At 37.0% G+C, this 16,686-nt stretch overlaps 1 protein-coding gene across 2 annotated transcripts in view; it reads left to right on the forward strand.

Moving 5' to 3' along the window:
• Positions 1-16,686, forward strand: part of TDRD15 (tudor domain containing 15) — a 158,053-nt gene that overhangs the window by 69,040 nt on the left and 72,327 nt on the right. Inside the window, exons 4-6 of one of the 2 annotated variants that reach the window (XR_003572108.1) lie at positions 13,075-13,236; positions 13,568-13,706; positions 14,775-14,851. The gene's annotated coding sequence lies outside the window, so the exon portion shown is untranslated. The remainder of the gene's footprint in view (positions 1-13,074; positions 13,237-13,567; positions 13,707-14,774; positions 14,852-16,686) is intronic. The other variant, XR_003572109.1, reaches the window with a different exon arrangement.

A 16,686-nucleotide genomic window follows, 5' to 3' on the forward strand; every position in this document is an offset into this window, starting at 1 on the left:
TCTTAAGTGTCTCTCTGCAGTCAGTGGAAGATAGAAAGTGACTTCAAGTATCAGCTTTTTTTCTTTCTTGCCACATACGTTTTTTAGATGAAACCCAACCTGTCAAGAACGTGTGATGATGGTGCAATGCAAATAGAAAGGGACTGCAGCTTGGTGAGGACTTGGTGCATTTGAGTCTTTATTACATTTGATGACAGGCACATCACCATAAGCAAATGGCCAGCTTTTGTTCCAGTTACATCATAAGTTTTAAGACTGTAGTACCTTAACCGCATCTTTTACAAAAGTTAATGAAAATTTACATTCTGATTTATTTTGTGCACAGCATAGTGTTTGACACAGGACTGGTTTTCCTTCTTTTTTTTTTTGAATCTGAATGATGCAAGAATTAATCTTGAATATATGTATATATAGTGGTCAAAATAATCTGTTTCTGTGCAGGAAAGGAAGTTACCAACAGCCATAAATTGACTACAACCCACTTCTTGTTCTGTCTTCCAAAATAACTTTCAAGTTTAGGAAAAGGTTGTATTTTAGTCAGTTTTAAAATGGCTTCCAAAACATGTTTTTTGAAATAGTTCAGCTTATAGCCTGGTATCAATTTAAGACAGCTTGTTTTTTTATTATTGTGTGACCAATGTGATGACCTAGCTGAAGTCCAAGTCTATTATAAAGAGCTAAATCTTTTTTGTTCTGTTAGCCATGTGTTCAAACAGACCAAATATACTGCTTCAGTTTCCCCACTTTTATTCAATCTCCATCCCTTTAAAGACCGTGTCATCCCCTATGTGTCCCTAAAGGCAAGCTGCATGAAAAAGTGTGAATCACTGTCATATAGTTACTTCATGGTGGATGCCAAAAAACCCAGTGATACTGTATGTTGGTCAGAGCATACAGTAATTCTTCAGTCACCCTCAAATGTGTAGTATTGCTTGAGTTTCCTTCAGGTCTTTTTTCCTGACGAGACATCATGAACTTTTTTTGTATTTGTAGAGTCTACATCTTCCTTTCCTTTCTTTTCCTGCCCCTGACTAGAATTTGATGTGTGCTTTATGCAAGTCTCTGCTCAGGCTGGCTACAATACAATGTGTATGTTTGTGTGTGTATGTATACATCGGGGCACACAGGGGATAGATTCCTGAAAAAAAGAAAAACAAAGGAGGTTTTCCTTTTATGCCAATATGAATGATTACCCTTCACTTGATAAAGTCTGGCACATACCTTGGTGTTTCCTGTGAACTGTCACAATAACCTGACTGTAATGCAGATTCCTGCCCCAGCTTCCAGAGGTTTGTGATACGTCTCCTTATTCCATTAGCACTTTGTCATCTACTCCCCCTGGTGCCACTGTCATGTGAAGAAGGCTTTAGGGTGAGGTTCTTGATAGCATTGAAAAGTCTCTTTGTATTGTACTCACTGTCTCTCCCCACTCTCAATTTACACAATACCTATTTATATGTTTCTGCTTCTCTCTCACACAACTTGTACAGTCTCACTGCGGAGGCTTATAAATTTAAATATTTGAGGTTTATTTTGAACGTGATATAGTATAATAACAAGGCTGTCATCTGTTCACTTCGATGTAGTTCCTTATCAGTGTTTCAGAGGGGGGCACTTTTCCTCTGACATGACAGTAAGAATTGGCTGAACTAGTTTCTGGAACATCTATAAAAGAGGGATTTTGGCCATAGATTTCCTTCTGGTTGGATGAGCTCATTTCTGCGGTGTTCTTTTGTTGTTGTTGTTTGTTTGGGGTGTTTTTTTGCTTGTTTTATTTGTTTTTTATTTGGGGATTTTGTTGATATTGTTTTTCTTAGTGTAATTCCTAATAAATTCCTAATAAATCCCACTTATTTCAACAAAGAAGGCAGTGGAACAGGAGTGACTAAATAGATAAATAAACAAATAAACAAAGCAGAAAGGAGCTTCACAGAATTTCCATCTTTAAGTTCACGTATTTTTTAAGATATTCAAAATGTTCAGGTAGCATTATGGCCATTGTTAAGTAGCCATATGTAATCAGTTTATGCTAATTGTATATATTAATGATGACATCATATAAATATAATTTACATTGCAGATATAAAATGGCCATAAGTATATAGCTTTTATTCTATAAGCTGCTGCATATAAAGGTGATGTAATATTTTCATATTTATAATGTGGATAAAATAGATTAGAAAGGTTTTGGCAAAGCACAGGAATAGAGGCCAGAAAAACATTGCTTGAAATTTCTTTTCTCTACAGCTTAGTGCAAATATCTTAGCTGCTCTACAGCAATTTTTCTGATCTCTGAAACAGGAACAGTAGCTGAGTGTTAGTCCTTGGTGAATTACTTAAACAAGACTACATTTCAATGACTGAAATACAGGATATATTTAGAGATCTTTTTCTGTTGGATTTCTCCTTTCCTTTTTCACATAATTCATTTCAGTTTGCTAAGTAACTGCTGGGTTGTCAGCCCCCAAGTGTATGTTGAATTATATTTATTTTTCTGATTGTATTTGAACTGGAATCCTTATAAACACAGGAAAAAGTTCTGTCTTTATATTATGTTCAGACATAGTGGTGAATTTACATTAGACATTGTGTTAGGGCAAGGCATCCAATATCTTTATTTTTGAAGGTTTTAAGAACAAGTTGGAAGAATCACCTTTTAGGACCAATTTAAGTTTAGTTTTGATGCAGCTATGGGAACACAGCTACAAAATTAAATGCTTTGCATTCTGCCCCATGTTCTGTTACTACAAGGCCTGTTTCGATATGTGGTCAATAGGACATTCCATTTACATAACTGGAATAAATTCACTGATCCCTCTGATAGCAGTCAAGGCTACCTTTAAACATCAAGTGCTTTTCGGCTCAGCTCTATGGTGCCACACAGTTTCCTTGCAGAATGACTGAATGTTCTGATTCCTTAGACAAAGCATGGATTATGTGGCAAAGCTCTATAACATGCTGCATGTTTTACATCAGTATGCACCTGCTTTAATCCATTAGTTCTCAGCTATAACCCACTGCTTTGTCTAGATATATTCCCTATAATAGAAGACTTATAGCTGATCCCTTCCTCGTTGTAGAAATTGTCCCTTGTTGGAAAAGGTGATGGAGAGCATCAATGCTCAGAGACAGAGGTGGTGGCAGACACCTATGGTCCATAGTTCTACTAAGCCAGATTTGGTATCACTGGAAGTTCAACAGGGCTTAGTCGTGTTGGGGTTCCCCCTAGTTTCTGTGAGAATCTCTGCCTCAGACTCTGCTGGCACAAGAACATGATGACAGCTGCCACTTTAGCTGTCTTTTGAGATTCAGCCCAGGAACGTTTTGAACTTAAAACCAGAAGTCTCTGCAGCTTGAGCTGAAAAGAAAGTGTCTGCAGCCAAAAGAGAAATAGTTTTATATCCCTTCTGTAGACTGGGCAGCTGGGGCAGGTTCACGGTATTGCCAAGAGCAGCTGTAGCCCCAGTCTAAGCGGAACAGAAACATGGTGCTGTCAGGCAAACTGGCAGTGCTTATCTCAGTGCTTATCACCGTGTTATTGTGGGAATTGGGAAGGTAAATGCACATTTGGTGGATTACACACTCCTAGTAAACCCTGAGTGAACATATATTAGGCAGAACATCTAGATGCCAATTCAGTTCTATTAATCAACATAAAAACACCCAAACCTTTCAGCAATTAGATGACTTGCAGAAACTAATGCTGCTAGTGTTGTCTGTAAATCAAGGGAAAATAAACAATCATTAAAGTTCTTCCACAGTAACAGAATCTGATAGTGACTCAGAAGCAGTAAGTGAGAACTGATAGTCTAGCTCCAGTCCTAATGGAGAAGAGTCTTTGCCAGCTAATAATTTTCTGTTTCTTTCAGTAAATAAGAGCAGTGTCCTGGGTTGTCGGCTGGATACCTAATGCAAGTCGAATCACCTATGTTCTGAAATTTATACCCAGTCAAATGGCAATTTCTTTACTTACTGACATAGTCACCCCCATATACATTCTTGTAATCCTCAGTGACATTAATGGGAAATATGTGGACATGTAAGGTAGCCACACACTTTCTCATTTTTCCATCCTTGTAAGGCAGAGGTGGAAAACTGTATTGCTAGAGCCATACACATATTAAGATAAAAATGTGCATCTTTTTTTCCCTTCACATATAATCCTGGCTGAAGGGTTATTATGAGTCATATAAATATTTCTGGTGTCTCTGGGAGAAAGTGGAATGGCTTGTTCATATCATACCATAATAATATATTATTCTGTGCCAACATATTTTGTATTTCAACAGGAAAGCTGATGCATACAAGTCATGCATTACATACTTTTTATTCAGCTGAGTTTAACTGTTCCTAGTGAAGAGTTTTGAAAGTTATGTTTGGATCCCTCTCTGGAGTATTTTTACTTGTTTTCCACTAGTCTTGGAAATCTTAGCCTGAAAAATAACCCAAAGGAGGTCTGGAAGAAAATAAATGCACCAATATTTGGGAAAGTTACGGAGAACAGCAGTGATAATTATGAACCTGTTGAACAATAGTGAAATGGTTGACACAGTTTAAATTAATAAAGAGTTAGAAGAGGTTACTTTAATTATTGCCAATTACCATCAGTATATGCTAATAAAATTTGTTAATCTAGCTTGCTACATTTTTATGAAATTACAAGTTTGACTGAGGAATCTGTTTAATATAGTTAGACATCTCCCGGGCATTTGACTTGGTGCAGAGCAATATTTCAATGAATAGGAAGAATGGTGCAAAATCACTGTCTTAAAAAGCATGGAAAAAAGTAATTCTTGACCTTCAAAATGCAGTTGTGTATTGAGTCTTGCTGGGATGGAGTTAGCTTTCCCCATGGCAGCCCTCACAGTGCTGAGCTGTGTATTGGTAGCTAGAAAGGTGTTGTTAACACCCCAATATTTTGGGTGGTGCTGAGCAGTTCTGGCACAGCACCAAGGCTCTCACTCCACCCTCTTCCACTGAAGGCCACCGGGCTGGGGGGTGGGTGACAGGTTGGAGGAGACACAGCTGGGACAGGCAGACCCAAACAGCCCAAAGGGATAATCCATAATATATGATGTCATGATCAGCAATAAGAGCTAAGAGAAAGAAGGTGGGGAACCTTCATTATTAAGTCTTTTTTCTTCTGAAGCAACACTATGATTATTTGCTTCAGGAAGCAGCTGAACATCACCTGCTGATGGGAAGTAGAAAATAAATATTCTTAAAAAAAAAAAAAAAAAAAGGTCTTCCACAAACAAACTCTTTGTTTTATTTAATTGAATTGCATTTATTTCAAACCACTGGTTTTTCATAATTTTTTTTCCTTCTTTCCTGATCAATATGGGGTGTGAGAGAGTGGCTTAGTGGGCACGTGTCACCAGCAAAGCTCAACCCACCTGAAGCTGAAAATGGGAATTATTAGGAAGCAGACATCCTCTCAGGGAAGTCCCAGTAAGATCCATTCTTCACTATACATGCATTATCACAATTTGGAAAATACAGAATTGTAGTGCTAAAGAGGTCGAAAAAAAAAATTAGGGGAATATATAAATAATGAAGAAAATGGGTTATGAAAATTTAGGCACTTTGATTGCTTGGAACTGTGACACAGGGAAATTATTTTTCAGTATTGGCCAATGCATAGTCATAGGCCAGAGGAAAAAAAAATTCAGTTATACATACAGGATTGGAAATATATTCTTGGGAGCAGGGAGTGTGAAAGGGACTTAGAGGTCATGGGAGTTAATCTGATGAAAATGAGCTGCTAAAGATAACACTGTGGCAAAAAGGTTAATGAGACCACTACATGAATCCACAAGAGGATATGAGAAGTTATAGAGAGATTAAATGACTGCATTGTTGGGTTTTGCACTGACCCCTCTGTATTAGGATAATTTCTGATATCCAGTGAAGAGTGTTAAAAATGGGAGAAGATTTGGAGAAGAGCCATGAGAATGATTAATGAACTGGAAAACCCATTTTATTGAAGAAGTCAATTAGTTCCATGTATTTTGTTTATCAAAGAGAAGATTGTGGAGTGAATATCTGTTTGGTGAACAAAATGCAATAATGCATCCTTCAACGAAGGGATAGCTTGAATCTTAGTTAGACAAACTAAGACTGGAAACATGAACATGCCTTTGAAACAAGAATTGTTTGGTTTTAATGCAACTTAATAAGGGATTCTTCACCGGTGGTAAATTTGAAATCAGGATTAGGTTTTGTTTCTAAAAGCCATCTTCCTATTGAGATCAATCTTCTGCAGTCAGAAGCTATCTGTTGGCTCTGCAAAGCATAAAATATTTTTTTGTATCTCACAGAAGTATAAATGTAACATCAAGGTTTTAGTCCATAGTAGAACCGGAAGTTTTATATGCAAACGTTTTGCTGAATTCCTTTGTTTTCTCTGTCTCACCTCTATTAATGTTCCCTTTGCCTGATGATCTATAACTATTCATTTCAGTTTCTGTGATATGAATGCTTATTAAAAAGGTACCTTATACATATGTAGATGTATATTATTTACTGAAATATCTCCATTTACTAATTGCTACTTTCCTAGGGAATCTTTTCCCACCATTTCTAAGATGCTGAAGTTGAAAGAGAGAAGACTAAGGAGAAACAGAGTAAGGAAGATAATTTGGAGAAGCACATTAGAAACAGCAAAATAAACAGCTGTAAGAGACTAAAACCAACCAGCATAGATTCTTACATATGCCTCATATAGCATTGTCTTGTGATGATAAGCGCATTTATAGGTGTGCACTTTCACTTTGAAAAAACCCCAGAGGTCTATTTCAATTATTTGGTCTTTGTCATTTTTCTCCCCTTACAACTTTCTTTGACTTCTCTTTTCCTTTCCAGCTCTTCTCAATAATAAGATAAATCTTAAAAAAATCCAGAGATATAAATTCAATGGAAAGCATTCATTTACATTCTAGGTGGTTGATCACCAGTAGAATCAGGGCAAAGGAACTTTATTTTATAGTAGTGGAAAAAAAGGGAAAGAGTCCCAATTCTGAAATTCTCGGAAACAGTTGATTAATTTAATTTTGAAGCAATGACAACTAGGATTAATTTTTCTAATTGTTCAGAATAGTAATTGATTGGACTACAGGGATAGCATTTTTCAGATCAACAGAAAAAATTCCTAATAATATAAGTAGGATGTGACTATGACAATGCTAACATAGTCTGCATTAAATTTGTTTTCATGCCTTTATGGAGGCCAAAAAAAGGGTATTTTAAAATGAAAACACTGAATTATTAAGTAGCTTCTAGGTAAGTTAATATCTTTTGAAGTTAGTAATTGCTTATTTTATTGTAACGTTTCAAATTACGTCACCATAGAAATTCAAAATGACCCTCATGCCTGGAGTGGCCATGGCATGGAGATCCAGGGAGGCTTTGTTAGCTTTCCTCTTTCAATACAGTGAGTGTGCTCACTGTATTGCCCATCAATCTTTCATACCCTTAATCCAGAATAAATTGTACAATGGACATGCTTTAGGTTGTGGTAGCTTTGCTTTTGAAAATATGGAACTAGGTTTTCTCAGAAACTGGAATTATCATCATAGAATTGTCATAGAATGGCTTTGTTTGAAAGATACTTGTCAGATGTCCCAGATGGACTGGAAAAGATTAAAACTGGCCTCTCGTGACCTATTCCCCGTAAAATCTTCAGCTGCAAATGTTGAATACTACAAATTTCTAAATGAAGGAATTTACTGAAGTCATCTGTAAATATTTATTCTCTCTTCCACTAGTGGTATCTTGCATATTGGAAGGTGATATCTTGAGTGATTCTGCAGACTACTATTAATTTTCTGATAATGCACATGAAAGTTTCTCATCTAAAATTATTTCTTTTCCACCAAATTAAAAAATCCCATTGATATCTGTAGCTTATTATCAATCATGGCTGTATTCTGGGAACATAAATGTGGCATTCATTTACAACTTTCTGATGCTTTGGTCCAAGAACATCATGAGCAGTACAGATGGCGTTATTTGCTCCACAGCTCATCTCCTTGACATGTTCTGGATCTGTGCTCTATTCCACTGATGGATGTCTTTGTGGAAAGGTTATGTTCTGCCAGCATATTTACAAATGCCCCTTTTGCCTTCACAATTATTGAAAATTGATTAATATGGTGTATGTCTGTGCCTACTCTGGCCCAGTAGTCCTATTCACAGAATGTAAGGAAAGGTTATGTATGCCCTTTGCCCCTACTACGTTCCACACATTAGTGGAACAGAGCCAGTAGGAGGAATTGCTTCTCTTTTTTCCCCGTTAAAAAAAAACAACTTTAAAAGTTCGAAAGACTGTGGAAATCAATGTTTTTACACTATTCAGTCTGATGATCTGCACTTAGAATCGTAGAATCAACCAGGTTGGAAAAGACCTCTGAGGTCATCAAGTCCAGCCCATGATCCAACACTGCCGTGGTTACCAGACCATGGCACAAAGTGCCATATCCAGTCTCATCTTAAAAACCTCCAGGGATGGTGAAACCACCACCTCCTTGGGCAGCCCATTCCAATACCTGATTACTCTGTCCATAAAAAATTTCTTTCTAATATCCAACCTCAAACTCCCCTGGCACAGCTTAAGACCACGTCCTATTGTCCTACAGCTGATTGCCTGGGACAAGAGACCAATGCCCACCTGGCTCCAACCTCCTTTCAGGGAGTTGTAGAGAGTGATGAGGTCTCCTCTGAGCCTCTTCTTCTCCAGACTAAACCACCCCAGCTCCCTCAGCCTCTCCTCATAGGACTTGTGCTCGAGTCCCTTCACCAGCCTGGTTGCTCTTCTCTAGACCTGCTCCAGCATCTCAATGTCCTTCCTGAACTGAGGGGCCCAGAACTGGACACAGCACTCCAGGTGTGGCCTCACCAGTGCTGAGTACAGAGGAAGAATCACTTCCCTGCTCCTGCTGGCCACACTGTTCCTGATACAGGCCACTTGAGTTCTTGTTTTCCAGAGTGTCTTCAGACAGCAATATATAAATGGAAAGACAAGGAAAAGCAGATCAGGAAAAGACAGCAAACTAAGGGGAAAAAAAACTCAACAAAACAAAACTAAGACTAGCATGGTATAATTCAGATTGCAATCAGCTAAACAAGATTCTTTTTTCCTACCAAATTCATGTTTCTGGTTCTTGATCTATCTTATTCTGCTGTCATTATTTTATAATGGTATCAAAGACACTAGAAGTCCTTTCATATACAAGTAGAAAAAACAACTTTACAGCTGTGTGTTACAGGCCCAGAAGCAAAACCTCCTGGCTTCTGTGTAAATCAAGTACAGACAAAAGTGGCTATGCTACAGAACATCCTGTACTTTAATAGTTGCATTTTTGGGGGGAAACTTCTTTGAAAGAACTTCTTGAGAAGATTGTAGCCCTGAACAAAGTTTCAGACTATCTGCAGCCCTGACGATCCACTCTGCTGGATCTGAAAAGTCTTTCTTTTTGAAACTTAAGAAAAAGACATGAGGAGGGCAGAATCTTCCCCTCATCAATTTGTTTATGAAAGATCTCTACTTTATTGACATGATTAACCTATTCTCTTATTTACTGGACAAAAACCTAGCACAGTCACAGTCTTGAACTAAAAGCCTGTTTGATTCTGGTTTGCACAGAACTTCTTTGTCTGTCATTCTTCTCTAAGATTATTGTGACATTTCATGAAACTTTTGCCTACTTCGCACATTTATTTTCAATGAGAATGTAGCTGTAGGCCCTGGTTATTTAACAGATAGATAAAAAAATATAAGCAGTGCCTCTCATATCCTGAGCCCAGGAAGCCTTAGCCTCCAGTGTTTTGCTTGTATCCAAGCATTATTGCTGTTAACTTGCTCCTGTATTTGAATTTAATTTCGCTGTTCACTTATGAGAAATTTTATTTCTCCTTCCTTCCTTCTCTTTCTCTTTCTCTTTCTCTTTCTCTTTCTCTTTCTCTTTCTCTTTCTCTTTCTCTTTCTCTTTCTCTTTCTCTTTCTCTTTCTCTTTCTCTTTCTCTTTCTCTTTCTCTTTCTCTTTCTCTCTTTCTCTTTCTCTTTCTCTTTCTCTTTCTCTTTCTCTTTCTCTTTCTCTTTCTCTTTCTCTTTCTCTTTCTCTTTCTCTTTCTCTTTCTCTTTCTCTTTCTCTTTCTCTTTCTCTTTCTCTTTCTCTTTCTCTTTCTCTTTTTTTCGTCTCTTTCTCCTCTTTCTCTTTATTTCTCTTTTTATTCCTCCCTCTCTCTCTGTCTCTCTCATCTCAATTTTTAGGAAACACAAGAGACTTAACATATGTCAGTGATGACCCTTTTGCTTGTGGATAGAGAACACAGGCTTTTTGAAGAGGCAAGGGAAAGACCTTAGGATGGATGTTGCTCATTCCTGATCCCTGTGGTGCTGCTGGAAACACTGAGTGTCTTTTTAAAACTGAATAGACCTAGACGGGCATAGTGGCGTAGGACACTAGGGATTAACTCAAAGGGTAAGGTTAGAGAAAAGATAAGGTTTATAAAACACACAGATTAAAGAAAAAAGAATAAGATTAAGGGGAGAGACACCCTTACAAATCAGTTCAGTCAGGAGTGAAACTGCTGCATCTCCTCACTGAAAAGCTAACCCTCCCTTTATTCAGAAATGTTCAAAGTAATAAACAGTGCCTTGAACTCCTCTAGCCTCCTTTCTTTTAACCTTATCCTTCTAGCACACCCTATGTTATGTCCACCAGGGACATCTTTGACTCTTTCAAAAGCAAGTGGCTCAATTAGAAAAGAAGCAGCATTTACCACACATCCCACTGACTACCACAGCCTCCTTTAATCCAATCTAAGCTGAAAGCATCCATTTATATGTCTGCTCAGTCACAATGGAACATATTGATTATCAATACAGGGACCACATTTTCAAACCAAGTCAACTGTAGGGTTCACTGTCTACAATTGTGACACTGTTTTTAAAAAGATCCCTGGCCTATGACATTTACGGCCATGCTTTCAATAGGTTTTGTTTCCAGGGCTTCCTTTTCTTTATTGTAGTCCCTTTACTTGTCTCTGCCCCAAAGGGCAGTGGTGCTGGCTCTTCTTAGTAGCTGGGAACTGTCTTCTGTTCTGTCACTTCATTAGCATAGTGGGGCTGTTATCCTGGAGGAAGCTGCTAATAATTCCACCAGAAACTGAAATGCATATAATCAGACAAAAACAGCAATAAAATTGCTAATTATTTATAAATATAAAATTAATGTTTATATATATTAATTGCTTTTAAATTCAATAGCAAGAAAAAAATAACTACTTCATTCTAGCTAATACCATTAAATAACATGGTCAGTAGACTTTTAAAATTTTTTCAAGTTCCTTAAGGAAACTTGGAAACCAGGGCATGAATCTTTTATGGATGAGCTTTGGATACATGGCCACTTCTTTTGTCATGGGTTCTTTAAATGCTTTAAAGTTCCCAAGATTATTCTATATGATGTACTTAACAAACCTTCTTAATCAGCACTACCACTGTTTCAACAGCACAAGCATAAATTCTAGTCCCTTTTAGGGTAAGGCTATAGTCTAAACTGAGGCTTGCTTAAATTTTGAAAAGGAAAAACAAAAAAGGGAACCTGATTGTCTTTTCCTTAGCCTTTTCCAACTATACTCCTGGACAAAGTACTGTAGTAGAAAAATAAATCAAAGAAAAAAAATTGAATTTTCAAAATGTGAAACTGAAATTATTAATATTTTAATTTTCACCTGCCCAATTTGATGGCTCCTCAAACACCTCTGGATACTGTAGAATTACACGGTTATTGACAGAGATAGACTAAATTTAGGTAAACATGAAGGGTTAATATCTGATGTAGTTTGAAACACAGTAATGTGCTTATACCTTTATGGTTTCATCATCGTTTGTCATCCTTTTGAGACATTGATTTGATGATGTAGTAGCAGCTATGTGATGTGATGTGAGTGTGTTTGCATACTTCTCTGCTTGATTTCAGCTTGGTTTAAGGCTTTGACCTCATGGTTTCATCTCCTGCTTTGTTTCTGTGTGAGATTCTGTGGCTCAGACTGTAACAACAGAAATTCTCATGAGTCCACTTTCAGTATTTTTAAAATCCTTCCCTAATTTAATAATTTCTCAGAATGTGTGTCATATGGAATCTGGAGGGATTCAGACTTTATACACACACCTTAGTTCCAGATTACTTATTCCTTAATTATAAAATGGACATTCCAAAAGTAAAACTACTAGCACAAAACTGAGAAGAAAAAAAAACTAAGAAAAAAGTACAGCTGATAGGTGAGGGAAGTTTTTAGAAGTTGTGTTAGATACCTAAAGAAATGGAGTTTTGCACTGACAAAAAGTATTTTCTTCAGTTAAAAACCAATCTTGGCTAAAAGGGAGGTGAAGTCCACGATGAAAAAATAATGGGAAAAGTATGGACCCTGATAGCAATGAATAAATTCAGTATTAGATAATGGAGAGAACTGATAAAGAAAGCTAAAGCAGTCAGTTGAAAATCTATGGGTAATAGGGCAAAGATAACAAGAAGTTCTTTAAACAGGAACAAAATGCTTACAGTTTTGTAGAACTATGGATGGTAAAATTGTTAACCCTGGTAGAGAAAATGCAGAATTAAATAATACATCTGTTTTCTAAAAGAAGAATGAAATATTTTATTTTCTCTCACTTCTGAGAAAGAGTGCTAAGCAGCAACACTAAATATTTTCAAATCTACAGAATTAGATAATTCATTGTCAAGAAAATCACTTGTCTGTGGAGCTGACTGAATTATTTTTTTAGCAAATCCATATTCTGAGGGACTTTCAGAAGCTTGGAAAAATAGTCATGGCCCAACATTAACAAACAGTGAGTTGATTGGCCTTGAAAACAATTTGCTAGTTAGCCCAAATCTTACCTTAGAAGAATTTCTTGGATGAATTGAATGGGGGTAAAAACTACAATTGACGCCAGTCAGTGCAGCATTATGGAAAATACTTTTTTCTACTGCTCTGTTGTCTTGATGAGATCGTGAAAAATTTTCATAAAGAAATCATCCTGATGAAACATACTTATATGTTTTATAGTTTCAGAGACATTGCGTGCAGCTGGCAGATGTGACACAGCATCCATGGGTGCAGCCAGGTGTGATGCCTGAGGTATCTGAAACCGCACAGAACTCCTGTGTCTCGACAGCTGGATTGTCCCCTGGTGACAACACTGAGGGGGATTCGTCTGCCTCACTAAAGGTATCCAAGAATTAATATTCCTGTCTTGAAACCAGATTCCTTTTAAAGTCAACAGATAAAATATGCACCTTCCCCTGTGTTTCAGCTGACGTAGGTGAAATGCCTTTTGTGGGGTGAGGTGAAACATCACTGCAGGGGGCTGAGTTTCCCTCCATCAGATATAGGAAAAGATAGTGAAACTGAAATTAGATGGTAGCAACCCAAGGCAGTGCAAAAAGAATATTGACAGTCTGGAAGGAGCTTGGAAAAGATCTATTGAAGCATTTCAGGGTTTGGAAAAGATACTTTGTAGTGAGAAACTAAAGAAGTGCTATCAATTTTGTTTGTCCAGAAAGGTTAAGAGGTTGCAACCTATGATTACATCTGAAGAAGAAGTTTTTGATCATAGAAGGCTCTTTAATCTTCAAGAAAAAAAAAACGCAAACCCCACAGCATAAAATCCAACAGTTGAAAGCTTAAACTAGCACAAAGTAAGTGTAGAAATTAAAGTGCACATGATTTACAATGGAAGAAGCTGTATGGAGGAAGCTGTGTGACTGTCACAGCTAGTGACTGTAAAAGCTTATCTTGGGATATAGAGGCTTCTCGCTGCCTTGAGTGCATACCCAAGCGATGTGCTGCCATGCAAAGCAAAGAGATGAGCTTGGTTACATTCCTGGTGAGATTTTGTGGCCCGGGTTGCACCAAGTAACAGACTGAATACTCACAATTATTCATTCTGGCTTTGAAATGTATGGATTTCAAAACCTGTTTTCGTAGGGTAGAAAAGTAGCATTGTACATTTATCAGTGTTGCTTCAACTTCCAAAGAGGCCTGGGAGAAATTATTAACTAAGGCAAAAAAAAAAGTGAAAAATGGAGAAATGATAAGGAGGGAAAAAGAAAAATAATTAGACAGAATTTTCGCTCCCAATATCATCCATTTGTTTTAAATTTGATTTTGCATCTAAATTTTTTGTTTTATTTCAAATTTAATTTTTCTAAGTTTTTTTAAAAAATATATAATATTTAATTTTATATATTTTTATTTACCTGCCATTTTTGTCTCTGTCTTTTTGGTCTTAAGCTTTTTATTTGGCTAGAAATAAAGTGAAAAGCCCATTTCCATTTTCTTTCATGACATATGCATAGAAAAATAATGAAATAATACAATGACATTTTTTCTTAGCTTAATGAACTTTGACAAATTTGCAACTGGTCCTAAGTAAATAGAGACTCTTGTCCTAACATTTAATGATTAAATGATTTTCATGAGACCTGTGTACTTTTACCTTTTTCCGGGACTTAAAAAAAAAAAATTACCATAGGCTTATATCCAGAAAGAATTAAGTTGTTTCTTTACATCTTTATAGAGCAGCTGCTGCTGAAATACCTTTATAAATGAGACCATTTTATAAAATAGCATCTTAGAGGAGGCTCTTCTGTTTAGGTAGCCGGGAATGCAGGCAGCCTTAACCCACTTGGTATTATGTTTGGAACTTTTATATATATATTTTGATTGCTGTTTACAGCTTTTTTTATTAGCATATCTTTTTTCAGTGCAGAGGTTTGTGGAGCAAGCAGCTGTTCATTTGTTTTGTCAGTAATGGAAAGAAGACTTGAACAGCTGATGACAGGTAATTTGGGCTGATGTTCAAGTTCTTATAATAGAACCGTGTAGAAAGCTATCACTTTATCTTACAGTGTCTGTATATGTGTGACAAGACTTTCAGAACAGAAGAAGAAATTTGCACTTCACAGGGTAAATAATAAAACATGAGAAAATAGACAGTGGTGTTAAGAATGGTGTGTAGAAAAACTACACCCAGGAAGCCATTTCTGGTGCACAACAAGGTGTTTTGCTGGTTGTATGCTTCTGGAATTTTTGATAAGGGTTTGTGACTGTCTTGTATTGGCACCTCTTCTATCAGTTTTTAATACAAATCTGGAGCATGCTCAGAATATTTGTTTTTCTTTATTGGAAAATGAGTAACATTACCTAACTATGGGGTTTCAGGAATTTCTAGGCAAATTTAGTTTGTTTGCATTTCGTCCATTTGGAGCCTCATTTCCTCTTGTCATTCACTCTCTGGAGATTTCTCTTCTGAAAAGAGAAATCTGGCAGTTCTTTGACAGCTCCTGAATGTTTCCAGTAAATCATCCCCACATGTTCATGGCTGTCCGCTATTCTCCACATACTTGCATGCAGAAATTTGTAATTCTGTCATGCCTCAAGGGAAACTGTTCCTCCATGGTTTCCTGGAAATTGCAGTTGTAGTAATTACAGTTGTCCCCTGCTTCTGCCTTTCCTGACCTTGAAAGTACCTTTTGTGTACCTATCCCTGCCCTCTGCTGCTTTTCTCTCTCACTGGCAACCCTCTCACTGCCTGTCCTACCCAGAGTTCAGGGAGTTCCCTGTTACCTCCGTTACAGCAGTATTTGGCTCCCTGCTGCCACTTTTTAATTCGTTCTGTCAGCTTTCCTACCACTACTGGCTTCAAAAGTTTATTTGCTGTAGGCAACAGAGAGTCCACATATGGAGTGCCTGGAGATGCTGTCCTGGCTGCTGCCCATGCCTTCTGTTAGTGTGTGTCTCCAGTTGTTCAGTTTCTTCTTAACTTGCTCTCGAAGCTGTGAAAAAGCTCTTTTTTCGTAGATATCCCCATACATTTGAATTGCAGATGGAACATCGGTCATTGCTTCTGATGAGTAACTCAGTGGTTTTGCTTAGCATCACAAAAAAATTAAAATAGAAAATGTGTTATGAAGAGTTCAGGTGATAGTACAATCATCAGGAGCCATATGCCACACAAGAATGGCAAAAGCTATTTGTTTCAGCCAACTACAGAGACCATGTAGCATATTCCTTATCATTATTTAATAGGGTAATTATTAAGGATTTGGATACACAGAAATATATTCTGTAGCTAGTCATGGCACTTGAAAGCTTGCCACTTGCATAGTGAAACAACCTCAGGATTTATATTGGTACTCATGAATTACTTATTAACTGTTCTTTTCTGTGTCTTCTGCTTTCCAATTTAAGCAGTTTTGGCCTTATTGTGCTACGTGGTGGGACTTAAAGGTCGTTTTACAACCTGTTGATTCCCTAGTTGTCACTACACTCCTTCTGGTATTGTGTCTTCATGTAGCAGTTGTATTAAGACAGGATGATACAGCTTAATGACCTATAATGGGAATGTGGTTCTTGGAATGCAAAATAGAGAAGAAAAGCTTCATGTGAGTTAATGAAAAATTGAGGAGACAAAATAAAGAGATACAAATAAAGGCAAGGGGGAAAGGTAAGGCAATGCATAAATGGCAAATAGGCAAGTCAATAATTAATGACAATAAAAAAATGACTACCTGAAAAGTGCAAAGCATAGTTTTTATTCTGTGATGCATATTCTCATTGGCCACTGTGAATTAAAAAAAAAAAAAAAAAAAAAAAAAAAAAAAAAAAAAAAAAAAA

The sequence above is a fragment of the Empidonax traillii genome, unplaced genomic scaffold, assembly GCF_003031625.1.
Source record: "Empidonax traillii isolate 1590-97213 ecotype Southwest subspecies unplaced genomic scaffold, ASM303162v1 scaffold333:size665630, whole genome shotgun sequence".
NCBI lineage: Eukaryota > Metazoa > Chordata > Aves > Passeriformes > Tyrannidae > Empidonax > Empidonax traillii.